Source organism: Rhea pennata, chromosome 3 (assembly GCF_028389875.1).
Source record: "Rhea pennata isolate bPtePen1 chromosome 3, bPtePen1.pri, whole genome shotgun sequence".
Lineage (NCBI taxonomy): Eukaryota > Metazoa > Chordata > Aves > Rheiformes > Rheidae > Rhea > Rhea pennata.
In genome coordinates this window covers 93,631,583-93,645,982 of record NC_084665.1, presented here as the reverse complement: position 1 = coordinate 93,645,982, position 14,400 = coordinate 93,631,583, and the positions used below count along the sequence as shown (strand labels likewise).

At 36.2% G+C, this 14,400-nt stretch overlaps 1 protein-coding gene across 1 annotated transcript in view; it reads right to left on the bottom strand.

Annotated features, from left to right (window-relative positions):
• The window catches only part of ELOVL4 (ELOVL fatty acid elongase 4), a 33,091-nt gene that overhangs the window by 17,799 nt on the left and 892 nt on the right, over window positions 1-14,400 (bottom strand). The window lies entirely within an intron of this gene.

Genomic DNA, 14,400 nt, shown 5'->3' with positions numbered 1-14,400 from the left:
GAACAGACTGGCTGCAGAAACACAGTCAATGAAAAAGAACCAAATAAAATGAGAAAATACATCTTTTCAGCAAGTTCCTGGACAAATAGTTTTACTACAACATGATGCACTCTATAGAAAATATAACAAAAATTGCTTTATGTTACTTACGTCTACTTAGAACTATGTTTTAGAACATGGCAGAACAGACCCACTTTCTACACCTCATTGGATGCTACCTACTGAAACTGAAGTCACATGGCTACTCTGCAATTATCACATTGCTGTCCCCCTTACACTTTAATTCCTGCTTGCTTTTAGCAATTTCTCTATCAATCTAAATTTAAATATAACAGACTACATGATTAAAAAAATAGAATCAAAGCAGACCCTTGTCTTCTACAAGGTATGAGGTAACGGCCAAAGATCCATCTCTGCCAAACAAAAAGAAAAGTGTCAATTTAGAAAGAGTTCTGGGAATAGCAGTGTGTGACACGCTTTAATCAAATCTACATCTCACTTTGCATTGCAGCATGCAAAGATGTAACAGCGTGGAAGGCAAGAATTGCTCTCCCAGCCTCTCTGCACTGTCTGAGCAATACAAAAAGGCAAGGACATATCAGAGAATCTGGCTTCTATTTTCTAACCCAGTCCTTCACGAGATCTTGAATGCTAAAACAACAACACTGAAAAGGTAAAGATAAAGATTTGAATTCTATCCAGAAGCTAAACATTATTGTTTACTGCTCAAAATAACCAGATTCCTTTTTTTGAGGCAAGAGAGATAGAGAGATATCTTCCTGATCTCTAGAGGGGAAAAAAATGAGGATTCACCTGCGGTGTGAAAGGAGGTGAAGGAAGGAAAGGGTGGACAATGCAATCTTTTATGAAAGCCCCAGTTGCACATGGGCTTCTCCTCATGCTTCATCAAAATTGCAAACAATTCTTTTGCCTACTTTCAACAGGTACTACAAAATTGAAGAACTGAACTAGGGAAAACCAAGGATCGGGATTTCATTGGTCTAACGTCCCCTTGGACTATTAACTACACTTTGAACGTGAAATGTCCATGTAAGAGGGAATGCTCAATCCCACAGTAGACAATGCAGATTCAGAAGTATATCAACGGCCAAAAACAAATTGCTGGTAACTCCTATTACATTAATTGCAAACCACACTACACACTTATTTTAAGGGCATTTAGGAGACTGTACGTGGTTATTTTTTACTGATACTGTGGTACTAGAAAATACTTTATATTCTTCCCAGCAATTTCTAGATTTAAAAGTTTGTTCATAATAAGATCATGCTTGAACAATACAAAGTAACTGGCTGTTTCAAGCCAGCTCAGTGCACTACTACTGTTATGCACAAGGCATGCAAAAACAACTTCATTTTAGTTTACCAGGCAAGACTGCTTGTCCAAGTTCTACACAGAAAATCACAAACAGCTACACATAGACCCTTGTTCCAAGTTTCTTTTCAAATAAACCCTTTCAAAACAAGATAAATTCACTCAATTAAGTCATCTGCTTAAGAGACAAAATCCAGGCTATTCCAAAAAACCCACCTTGTCTTAATATAAGTTGCATGATTTTCTGTCCTGCTTATTAGCCAGTGCTGATGACCACAAATGATTTCTGCAAATTGGAGAAGACTGACAGCTTAAGGGACGTATGGACGTATTAAATTCTGCAATATTCATATGCAATAGGTATATTATTATCTGAAAACAAAATAAGCATGAGGTAAAAAGGCAAACTCCTTGAATTTAAAAAATCCTCCCAATTGCTTTGGAGCAAAATGACCAGTGCCTTTACCTGATTGGAACTGACAGAGAGTGACTGAATCTTTCAGGGGATTAATGTGTCTGTCTTTCAAATCCTAAGACCCAGATTCTAATTTGATCACAAATAAAAAGACTGCTATGGTGGAAGAGCCTATACTACAGGAAAGTAGAAGTTTTAGAAAAAAAAATTTCAGTTGCACTTAATTGTAAACACAAATCCAGAATAAAATAAGGCATCTGTTAACACAATCTGCTAGGAAACTATTGTTCTGTTTATCAAGATTTAATATTCTTTCCTTACATGAGGTTTGCCTATGATTTTGTATATACAAAATTTAAATCTCACATTGTAAAGTCAAGATAAGAAATAGAGGAACACATTTATCTGAAATTGCTCTGAAGCACTGATCCTTGTGGAATTTAATTCCTTATTATGTGGTGCACTTAACAGGAAATACACACATAAAGCTCTCATTTGTCCTGTCAGTGTAAGGGCAAGAGCAGGACCACTAAAAAGGACTAAATAAGAACAGCCTACCTGCTAATGGCCAAAGAGGACATAATTAACCCATAACATCTACACTGAAATATGGAAGAAAGAGGACAAACTTCAATAAATCTGCATTTATGGTAATCTAGAGATAAAATCCTAAAAACCTCCCGTGAACCACACTGTAAGTGTATTTATGTCCAAATGTTTCTTTTAAAGGTAGCTCAGTATTTCCTTGCCACTAGGCTAAGGATTTTGGGTGATTACATTTCCTATGTCTTCGAGAGAACAGGATTTTTATTTTACTGTTTTAAAATTTCCTCAGTAAGTACAAACTTTAAACAAACATACAGCACTGTTACTCATGCATTCATCAGAAGTGACCCTCTCCTTTTAATATTAGTTTTAGAGCATATTATATAACTAAAATGCATAACAATTTTTGAAGTTTCCTGCAGCAATATTTCATTTTAAATCAATACTTAACAAGCTTCTGTTTTTAGCTTAATGGCATATGTATTCCTCAGCTATAAGGTTGCTGCTCACTAATTTATCTGGAGAGCCTTTCAAGGTTATTAATAGCTATTGATACTATTCTCAGCGCAAAGACACTTACAGTGCCAATCCAGCACATCCATCTGTCCAATTACATTTCTAAAGACATTGCAGAAGTGATGGTAACTGTTTAAAAGGGGTTCTTAACAATGAGAGTTCTCTGTAGATCTGTTGTTTATTTTGACAAGAAGTCCCCCTAAGCTCAACCAAGTTTAAGAAATAGAGATTTCTTTAAACAAGAATGTAACTGCAATTCAACCATATAAACAAGGCAAATCAGAATTTTCTAATTACACTGTTTTATTATTCTAACATTTCACATATCTTGTTAGCTCCCGTAGCACTGTAATTGAAGTAAACTACAAAATGAAACATGTACCATATAATAAATCATGCCAGAAACGTAACTTCATGTGATTTTAAAATACTTTGAAGGAAGTTTATCTGAAAATTTTTATAAAATACTTTAGTGTTTCCCTCCCCATTTGCTAGTTAAGATTTTAAGACTCTATACAAACATACTTCTCCTTCTGCATTTGTGCTAGAAATACTGGCTCAGTCCTGCAAATACTTACAAATTAATATAACCTTCACCATGGCTATACAACCCCTCTAGACTGGCTCTGTTGAAAGTATGAAACTCAAGCATCTACATGATTATACCCTAGGCTTGTAAATCACAGACTGATGTATCAGAATCACTTAAAAAACTATTTCTTGTTACCAGTTTGTAGAGATTTCAAATGATTTTGTAGGGGGGAACAACCAGCCTTTGAATAACTAAAACCTTAGACTGGAACAAGAGCAACAACAACAGAAGCTATAAACTTATCCTTTACAGTGGTGTATAACCTAAATGGGATGCACAACTTGAGTCTCAAGATTGTGATGAGAAGTACTATCACACAGTCAAATAGGCAGGCCATATATCCCAGGATTTAACACCAACAGAAGTTAAATTTTTCTACGTATTTATTACAACTTTAATAGAGCAATTTAAAGGAATCATTCATTTGCAGGGCACATACAGTTCTCTGGTGCTAGAATGAATTTGTTTGCTTCAATATTAATTACCCATTGCACCTTCCACTTTAGTCCTCAATTTTTTTTAAATGAGAAATTGCACAATAGAGCATAGGAGCTCTATCTAACTCATAGCTAGGCCTGTGAGTTTGTAGCTATTGCACAAACTAAAATAACATGCCTATAGTCACACTCCTGCTTGAATCTGAGAAAAGCTTGTATGTCCTTGAGGAGGGGTTATGCAGGCAGACTAATGCAGGAAAGCAAAACAATTGGGCCATAAGGAATGTCCAGTTTATTCTTCTTTCTTGCTTGCTTTTATTCTCAGCCTACATTGTACTTGGCAACGTCTGCAGAGAGAGTCTTCTGGTACTATACACATTTCTGAGAAGTCCAACAGGGTCAGAGATATCTGCATCAGGGCCACTGCAGTCTAGTACAACCTGCAAAACAGACCAAGAAGCCTCCCTTAACCCATTCATATTAGCTAAGCTATCTTCTTTATCAGATTTTGCCATCTTAATTTACCTTTTTTAAACAGGTAGAGAATCCAGCAGAACACTTAACAGCTTGATGTATTAGTTACACCCACAGTATAAATTTTCTTCCTAATGCCTCTGGATTTAGAATTAAACTTCAAGAGTTAGTCAGTTATACCTTTCTCTGCTAAACTGAAGACCCGTCTATTATCAAAAATCCATTTGGGTAGTTACAAACAGCTGTCAGGTCACTCCCCCTGACACTTTTTTTTTTTTTTTTTTAAAAAAAAACCAGTTTATATCTTTCACTAGAAGGCATATTTTCCAAACCTTTAATCATTTTCATGAGTCTTCTCTGGATACTCTCCAAACATTTATATTAGTCTCATGACTGCTCCAGAGCAAAAACTACAGCTATACCAAACAAGCCAATGCTGTTTTCCCTATATAGAACAATTCTGTATCACCAAACATAACATTGTAACACCAATGATGGCTAGGATCCATTCAAAAAGTAAACCAGAAAAACTAAGGACCATATGCAAATGATGCTGTATTTGACAAAAGTTCCAAAAAGCCCAGCACAACAGAGAAGAACTGGCCTTCTTATTTAAGTCGCTTTTTAATAGAGCAGTTCATAGATAGTTCATGTTTATCTTAATCTTCAAGAATGAATGGGGATGTTTTAATCAAGTATTTTGCCCACCCTCAAGCCTTAACTATCCAAGAATAGAGTAATTTCTTTGGGCTGAGAACAAGAAGTATCAAAATTTTAAGACACAGTTACTACTTTAATAAGCTATGGAACACTAAACTAACACGCAAGTTCTAAATAAATAAATAAATAAGGCAGTCTCTACCACAACAAATAATGGAAGCATACACTCTGAAAAAAGAAAAAACAGATATGAAAAGACTGTAAGTGCAGCTGTACAAATCCTCTTCCATCCAAAAAAGGGAGCGGTGCCCCCAGAAGGGCTACAGATAAGATTACCAGATATTGCCTATAACCTGGTGTGTATTTGTATTAAATTTTAGAGCTTTTTAATTGACTCTTTAGCCTTCTTTCAAGATGCATATTGATTGCATGTTAAGTTTACATGTTGTTGTATGTCATATAGCTATAAAGAACATCTCCAGGCGCTGTTAAACATCTGTATATACGCATAAACAAAACATCAAACTTCCATTCAAGCAGCAAGAATACCTAATCCCAATTTGTTGTCAAAAAAACAAATGTATTCTAGCTAGTATTATAACTTCTTGGGATTCCCATAACTCAGTCACCAGCATCATATTATCTTTGAGCCTGTACACAACAATTGCAATATATGCTTGATTCAAGATAATGATAATAATGGAATTAAGCTTATGAGCCTTATCCATTTACCATCAAGTCAAAAAAGATTTCCAAGTCTAACAGACTGCCCTGTTCAATTTTATTTATTTATTTACCTCCTCTGTTGATTACGATTATTTGTGAGGACTGAACAAAGACTATTTCTAGGAATGGTAAAAATATATTTTTATTGGGGTTTATGCAAGATGAGCACAGTAGTAAGTCCTCAAAAAGCATGTAGTTTTTTTGTTTGTCAAACTTACTTTTCCCAAACACCACAAAAGCAAAATGTACTCCCAGTCCAGTGACATCTGCATGCCTTTCCTCAAATGTTACAAGTTGCTGAATAAAAAGATACAGAAAAGCTCCCATCCAGGTTGCAATTTTATGAAAATCCTGTGATCAAACCTGCATCTCTGTATTTCTACAGAAATAAACCCACTTCAAAAGAAAATACACTTTGACAAGACTTGCTTCTACAGTGTTTTCTTGTTAAGACTTTTTTTTTCTCCAAACTTTTCTGATTTCAGCCAAAACTGTTTTGGAGAGCTGAGAAGATACCATTAGTTTACGTCAATGTGGTGTCTCTTATGGTACTATGAAAATAATCATAGGAGTATTAATAAGCATGTAATATAAACACAGGATGTATGTACATTCTATGTTGCAATACAGATTAGATTATTGGTCCATCTAGTATGATTCAGGGTTTTAAATGCTGATGGCAGTGATCATAAAAGAAATCTTATCTGTAGATATATATATTTTTTAAGAATCCCTCAATTAGAAGCTAACATCCTTGACAAATGCAAAGGATTATTAACAATTGTTCTTATTAATAAACTCTGCAAGGTCTTATCCACCATAGATAAACATGTGTTATGTACAGCTTCACAGGACAGCAAGCGCAGCACTGAAATGTTTTGCTAATATGCTAACACAGGGCAAGGACACCAAGATTTAACTACAGAGTAGCTGCAAACAATTTACATTGCTGCTCTAATAAAACAGAATGATTTGGTGTTGTAGATGAACTTTTACAGACTCCAGGATACAGTGGCTAAATGCGTGAAAACCAAAAAAGGCAATCAAGATTTACCAAAAATACCAGAAGGCTCCCAGAGAACATCAGCAAGGAACTGCACATAAGCCCTCTGATAAACTGCCTGTTTTCTTCTGTTTGCATCACCACATGGATGCTGCTCAGCAACATGGTTTTACAGAAGGATTAACTTTACAAAAGCAAATAAAATCTATAGAAAAACTTACTGAAACATGTTAGTTATTTTTAAAGTTCAAGGGCAGAAGATGCAAGGCCAAAAGATGACCTACTGTACCTAAGACAAGTACATCAGTCAAAGCCTCCACAGAAAAATAACACTGCAGAACACTTACAATATTTCCCCTTGACATGCCTTCAGTATCAGTATGAACGACAAATCTAGAGAGAAGAAAAAAAACGCAGGAAAAATCTGGAAACACTGTTGTTGTATTCAAAACATGAAATAAACAGGGAAAAGGTCTCATGCCCAAAGATGACCGGAATATGAACTCAGTCTTTCACTCACTAACCATATCAGTAGTAAAATAATAAATTTAGCAGGTAGATAATACCATTTATCAATGACTGCTAGAACTAAGTCTCTTTGCTTCTACAGCCATGTTACCTTTCATGTTAACATACCGCTCCAAACCTGAGTTTCCCTAATAGTTTCTGAAATACAGCTTATCATTCTTGACACAAAAGTTTATGGATTCGTAAAACTGAGATCAGACAAAATAAAAGAAAAACTGGTCTAAATAACAAAGCATTTAATGGGTATTCTAATGCAAGTATTTTTACTGGACACTGCTGTTCCACATGAACTATTAGTATTAAACAAAAACTGAGAAAATATGCTTATAAAGCATGTATTTACAACAAATGTATTCAAGTTAGCATCTGTATTTCCTATTCTTTTCCCCTTTAGAGTGATATCTTAAACCATTTAAAAAATAGGTCATTACAACAATGGTTTAGGAACAGAAGTATGTAAGTATCTGTATAAAGAGATAAATGTCCTTCTTCCAGCAACCTTACATGAACATTTAGAAAACAATATAAAGACTGCTCACATTTCCTATGGCCAGGAAAGGGAAACAAGTTTTATAGTTGAGGAGGTGGGGGAGAGAGACAGGAAAATGCTGTACTCAAGCAGGCAAACTGAAACATATATAGGATGCAGATAAAAGACACTTTTGAGATATTACAGAAAGCAATAAGGGGAAAGGAAAATAAAATAGAAATAAACCAAAGAGAATGCAAGATTATGCTAAAACCAAAGAGTACATATGGGATGTGGATAGACAGAGTGAACTAGAGAAGAAGCTCATGTTACAAGAGGAATACAATGCCACAGAGAAAGAACACTCCAGAGCAGGAGTTAGAGATCAAACCACTGAAAAAGAATGCAAAAAAAAAAAAAAAAAAAAAAAAAGTTGCATTGCAGGCACAACTCAACTTACCTTGATACAACTGAGAGTAGTTAGTACGCACAGGCCTGCCATTATCTGGCATCAAATACAAGACAAATTGAGGTAGCTTATTCCCCCTCACCTTCCATGAAAGGAAGGCAAACTAGCTCTTGTTTAAGATACAAGCACACACAATGGGAGTTAATACAAGACATGTTGCACTCAATTTATCTCTTGGCTTGCCTTAGAGCTACTTAATGCTTTACCTACATTTAAGGGTGCAGTCCTGAAAATCCTCAGGCAGCTGCCACCTAAGCCAATGCAAGCCTGAATTTCATAACTATCTTGATTTATGTCTTTAAGATGCCACAAGACCTTGAAGTCTCTATGCTCAGAATCACTAGAATTGTAAGCACAGCGGCACCCATGTTGCACATGAATAAGATCCAGAAACTACGCATCTCCCATCTACATCTTCCTCAAAGACCATTAGTCAAATAGATAAGCCTCAGACCACAGCTCACACACAAAACAAAAATGAGTTCCTTACAAAATGCAATGGTAGCTTCAACACTGTTTTAAAATACAGTCTGGGAAAGAGGCCACAAAGCCCCGTCAGTTTACTGTTCAAAGTAGTGCCATCTTCCTGACAAGAATGGCCCAGACAAGGGCCAAATGTCCCAGCATCTGCTTTCCAGGCCCACTCCACTCATACCAACTCTCTTTAATGAATCTAAGGTCCCATTCTGTTTATGGCTAATTCTGTTTGGACTAACAAACTTGCATTTAGATCCAGGTTTTCAGGCCATTCATGCTTAGCCCCTTTTGTCTTAGCTCAAAAAGTATTCTGTATACACCACAACATTTTTTCCCCTAGCCCTACGTCCTACCAAATTCTTCCTCCCAAAGTTCTAGTAATGTCAGCATGAAACCTTTAAGTCATCCACTTTCATCCAAGCACTCCCTTAATCCTTTCCATGTGAATCTAATAACTCCAAAAACCTGTCTGGACCAGCAGAGAAAAAGTGGAGCCTTGCCTCACCCACTCTTCATGACTCCTGATTGCAAGCCCTTAAAATGAAGTAAAGTCTGTTTCCTACATCTTCCTCTATTAATTGTCCATTAAGAATATCTTTCTCCTTCCTAGTATTTATGTAGTCTTTGACAGCTGTTGCTGGTTATACAGGATGGAATAGCTGTCTTGAAAACAACCTTTTCTGGTTTTTCATAGCTATAACCATACCCTACTATAAGCCTCTTCACCTCTGAGTCATTCTGTATTTATGTCGTGCTATCACAGTGAACTTCTGGTCTTGTTTGTCTAACCAGTGAAGGAGGGAAGAAAGAAGAAGAAGAAAAAAAAAAAAAAAAAAGAAAAAAGAAAACAAGAGGTCCAACCACCTACAAACAGCAGCTCAATCACTATGCTCAGCTTAAGTAACCAGTGCAGTCGCCAGGATTGACATCCGTGCCTCACATCACATATTTCAGTCACCGAATAATTCTTCGCCTCTCATTGCAGTCTGTGGTCCTTGACCACACATCAATTTACACCTCAGTAATGCTGTGCATCCTCAGCTGAGGATATGGTATACCAAGAACTTCACAACAGTAATTTATGCTGTGCTGTAATTTTAAACATCCAGTCATTTAGCCATCCGCAGTAGTTACTAAGGTCATGCCATTGGCTTGTTTAAACTCTGTATAAAACACTTTCCAAACATTTTTCAGTGAAATTGTTTTAATAAAATCCATAACACCCTACTTTTTCTGGGGATTTCAAAAAGATGCTATATTCATTATAGCCTTACAGAAGTCTTCAGAACTCAAGTTACATTCTTCTCATGTCCATGTTTTGTGGTAGGATCATATCTTCTTTCTGACATCTCATCCACACATTTTCTTTTGCTTTTAGGATATGCTGGCAAGTGTTCAAACAAAAGTTCATATTACATTCTCGTCAATGTCCTCTGAAGGCCTTTTTCTGTGTTTCATCTCATTGCTGAAGCTAAGAGTTGTGGATGATTAACTACAACTGTTCCTCCTTCATTTTAGGAAAGAGAAGTCTTCCTCTCACACCTCTGTTTCTCTTTCACTGTCAGCTTTGCTTTAAGTTACCATCTATTTTGTTCTGATATATGTCTTCTGAGTTATGCAGTCTAATGAAACTGATGATGGTGAAAGTGAGTAGAATTTCTCTCAAACACCCTGCAAATTGTCTTCAATACTAATAGCTGCTGCTTTATTAAAAAAAAAAAAAAAAAAAAAAAAAAAAAAAAAAAAAAGTCCTTCCATTCACAGGTAGTTAAAGGGAATTCTTGATTAAATGAATTGACTAAACTGGGATGCTCTTACTCCTCATTTTGGTTGACAGTAGACCCACATATTCTATCCTGAACATTCTTTCCTTTGAAATTGTTGTCTCCAAATGCCTCCTGTGCCCCAGGTTTTTCTTTGTGTTCCCACCACAAGACAGACAAACCCAATACACCAGATTTTCCAGTGTATGATGTTTCTTCTTGTCTAATCCTTATGTTTCACACAGTCTTGGTCCCAGATCCAAAAAAACTGTTCCCTTGAGAAAGAAAAATATATATCTGCAAACCAAGCATTGTGTCAAAATCATAGTCTGGTGCTCAGCCAGCCCTTCTAAAGCTTAGGAACACATTCTGCTTTTTCAGTGGAACAGGCTTCATGGACCTTTATCTCATCCTCCTTTCCCTCTTGCCATCTGCATCTTCTGAAGAACTTTCATGAAGATTCTTCTGACTTCCAGCCTTGGCACAAAACCTCAAATATCAAGGTACTACTTATACTCAGGTAATTCCACTGTTCTGCTAATCACCCCAATAATTTTTTCTAAGCATAAATACTCAGAATCCTTTAGCCATATTTGGTTTCTGCATGGGAAAAGAATGATAGAAGAAAAATCATGCATTTTCTTCCAGTTCTTTGATCCTTGAGCTGAAAAGAAGGTAAGTCTGAATTTACTGAGCATCAGTAAATGTAAGTTATAGGCTACGATTTTCCTGGCAAAAGTTTGTACATCAATGTGAGTTCCTATGGAAGTAACACCACCTGATTACTTTCAAGACAAGCAGCTGCAAGCATTTATCATTCCTTCACCACCCCTCACTGTCTTACATGTCTAACCCAGCTGATTAAAGCTATAACTTCATTTCTCTTGAACAAAACGCTATTTTGAAGACTATCCTACCACTAAAGTGAAAGTTTGCATCTTCCTGCTCTCTCCTTTCTTCTTGATGGAAAGAGTCTGTAATCCTATTAACTGCAACAGCTGTAAATAGGTGCTGTTCCAAAGCAATCCCACATGGCCTGGGATGCCCCTACCTCAATTTAATTCTGAACTCCAAGAACAATCATCTCACCCAAAGTCTGTAATTCCCTCCATTGTTTAGCTTAACACATTCAAAGTAATCAACACCTCTAAAATAAATTTGCTGGATTCAGAGTTTCACAAGCCTCCTTTTCTGGCCACAGTCTCCTACTCCCTTTCCTGGATGCCTACACTCTTCATCCATAATTGATATTTCCACATTCCTCTTTCCTGGTCTGTGTCCTGAATTATTCACCTTAATAGTTCTCTTAGCTTCAGCCTGGAACCTCCCTTTAAGTCACTTGTTCAGTCATCTAATCACACCCTTAATCCTTCCTAGCAAATCTAACCCCAACCAGCTATCTGAGCCGACAGAAAGAAAGAAACACTGCCCTGCCTATTACACATGCTACTGGTCCCATGCCTTTACAGAAATAAAAGCATGAAGTTCCTAGATCATCTTTCCTGACACAAATTGTTCCCCTGAACATCATCTTCTCTCTGGATGACTGCTAAGAACATGTTTTTGTCCTTTCTAAAATTTCTTTAAAGTTCACGGCTTTAATTTACATAAAATTTACAGGAAGTCACAGGATATCATGATTATTCCCAAACAGTTTTTTAAATGTAAGATTTTTCTTAAAAAGAAAAAAAAAAAAAAAAGAGAGAGAGAGAGCTGACTGCTTTGGATAACATACTTAATATTAAAAATTGTGACATCATTCAAAAAAAAAATCAATTAGACTTATCATATATGCTTTTTTTAAAAAAAAACTTCAGAAAAGTATGGTTGATTTGTAAATAGCACAAAGCAGAGGGGAAAAAAAGGTCAAATCATTAAAATATGGAAAAAAAAGTGGCACAGGACTCAGTGGGACATCCGGCATAATTCTACACAGTCCCATTACAGGAGTCCAGGGCAACAAAAGATCATCCTTGCTGGCAGGACAATCCAGCTGAGTGTTGAGAACAGAGTCAAGACAGACTTGGGTGTCCAATACAACATGGAAGTGAAAACACGAGAATAAGTAATTTTAGTTTTATATCAATGGGAAATCTTTGTGTAGGAGTAGTAGTAGGAATAAAGTTTCTTCACATTTTATTGTGTAATTTTGCTGTGTAGTGGTGTTTCAGTATTTATTGTGTAATACACTGCATGGCATCATTTGTTGAGTAACTTTGCTGCGTAGTATAGTTTCATATTAAACGATATTGAACATTAGGCAATGGTCTTGTATGCCATAATTTATGTTGTTTGTTAAGCAACATCACCAGTGCACTTTTTGACACAAAGATAGAATGTCTGAATTCACAGAATAGTGGTGAATTCATGATTTTAACATGTATTCACTTGGAGATGGTAAAGACAGACAATTCATGACTTTTTTTCTGAATGAAAACACATATTGAAGAGCAATAATCCGAGCAAGTATTTAAAATGGAGCTGAAACTTAAGACATTAAGATGTTATTTTGTAATATAGTGATGTAACATTGCTTCATGATGACACTTTTTTATCTGGAGTATATTGTTACTACATTCTGTGATTTTATATGTTTCATATATCTGTGTCTAAGAACTACAGAGGAACTTTGTTTTACACACTATTGGTATAAAAGTAATATGATTATGACACAGCTTAGGTCCTATTCAAAACCATCTTTGCAGGGAGCCACCAAAATCTGGAACGCGAACAAGAAACTTGTAACTCTTCACGCAAAATGCAGCTGATGTACTTCATTATTGTGGAATCCTATGTTACAGCAACACTACTGAACTTAGTTTTCTATAATTAGGAAAAGTTTCTTTAGTCTCCTACAATTAGAAAAAGACTTGAGCATATTTTAGATGCCAACAAAATGCCATCCTTGTATTGCTTAAAATTCCCCAAAGCAGCAGCAGTAGGATGAGAAAATATAAGTTACTTTATGTCACTTGCACAGATTTCCATTTTTACCCTCCCCTTCTTCTTCTCCTTTCTTTTTTTTGAGGGGGGGAAGGGGGTGGGGGGCATGTATGTCATTGTTGCTTACAACAAGCATGGTCAGCATACAGACTTAGAGAGCACGTTTGGAATCTAGAAAAAGAATCAGGAATTGAAGTATTTAGTAAACAAAGCAAGCAATCTATAAGAATATCTATTTTGTACCTATATCTATTTTTATATCCATCTGAAAATGTTGCCGAATGTCTAGAAGAGCATCTTTCATGCATTACCTGAGAATCTACAAACAGTTGTATGTAGCAAGTGGCAGAGAAAGAGAGCAAACCTTTGTGGATTACAATGAATTGCTGCTGCATTTTCATCTGATCTCACATTCAGGCAGGTTTTAAATACAAAAGAAAAATATGCATGGAAGTTTAATATAATTTTAAAGATATGTCAAAAATGAAACTGTAAGATAGGCTGTGAATGCAGATTATGCAAAAATGAGCTCCCTGCACCTATAACATAAGATTAATTTATTATCTGACAGATGGCAGAAGGGAGGGGGGCGGAAAAGGAAAGACAGCTGATGCGGTAGTGAGCCCCTCGTTTTCAGTTACCACACTGCCACAAAATATATTCGTAGTTACATTTACTCCAGAATTTTCTCTGTATATTTCTAGTTTTGGATCATACTAGCTGTATTCCTCATCACTCTGCAGACAACTACAAAATGAAGAAAGCATCCATGCACTATTATTCTTCTGTCAACTGCTCCAGCCTACTTGCAACAGTAACTCCATGATGCCAAGCATCATGGCAAATTACCATCTTATTTGCTGTCCCAGTACTGAAAGCTGCTTTCACATTTCTCTGTATTCTAAGACATTTTCTGTTCCTTCAGCAACTTCTACATTGCAGTTAAGGCTTACCAGTACAAAAGTGGGTCACACTGAAAATGGAAAACCATAGAACAAACCCAAGTGCACTTAGCGTAAAATTAAAAGCTTCTACATTGACCATATTCA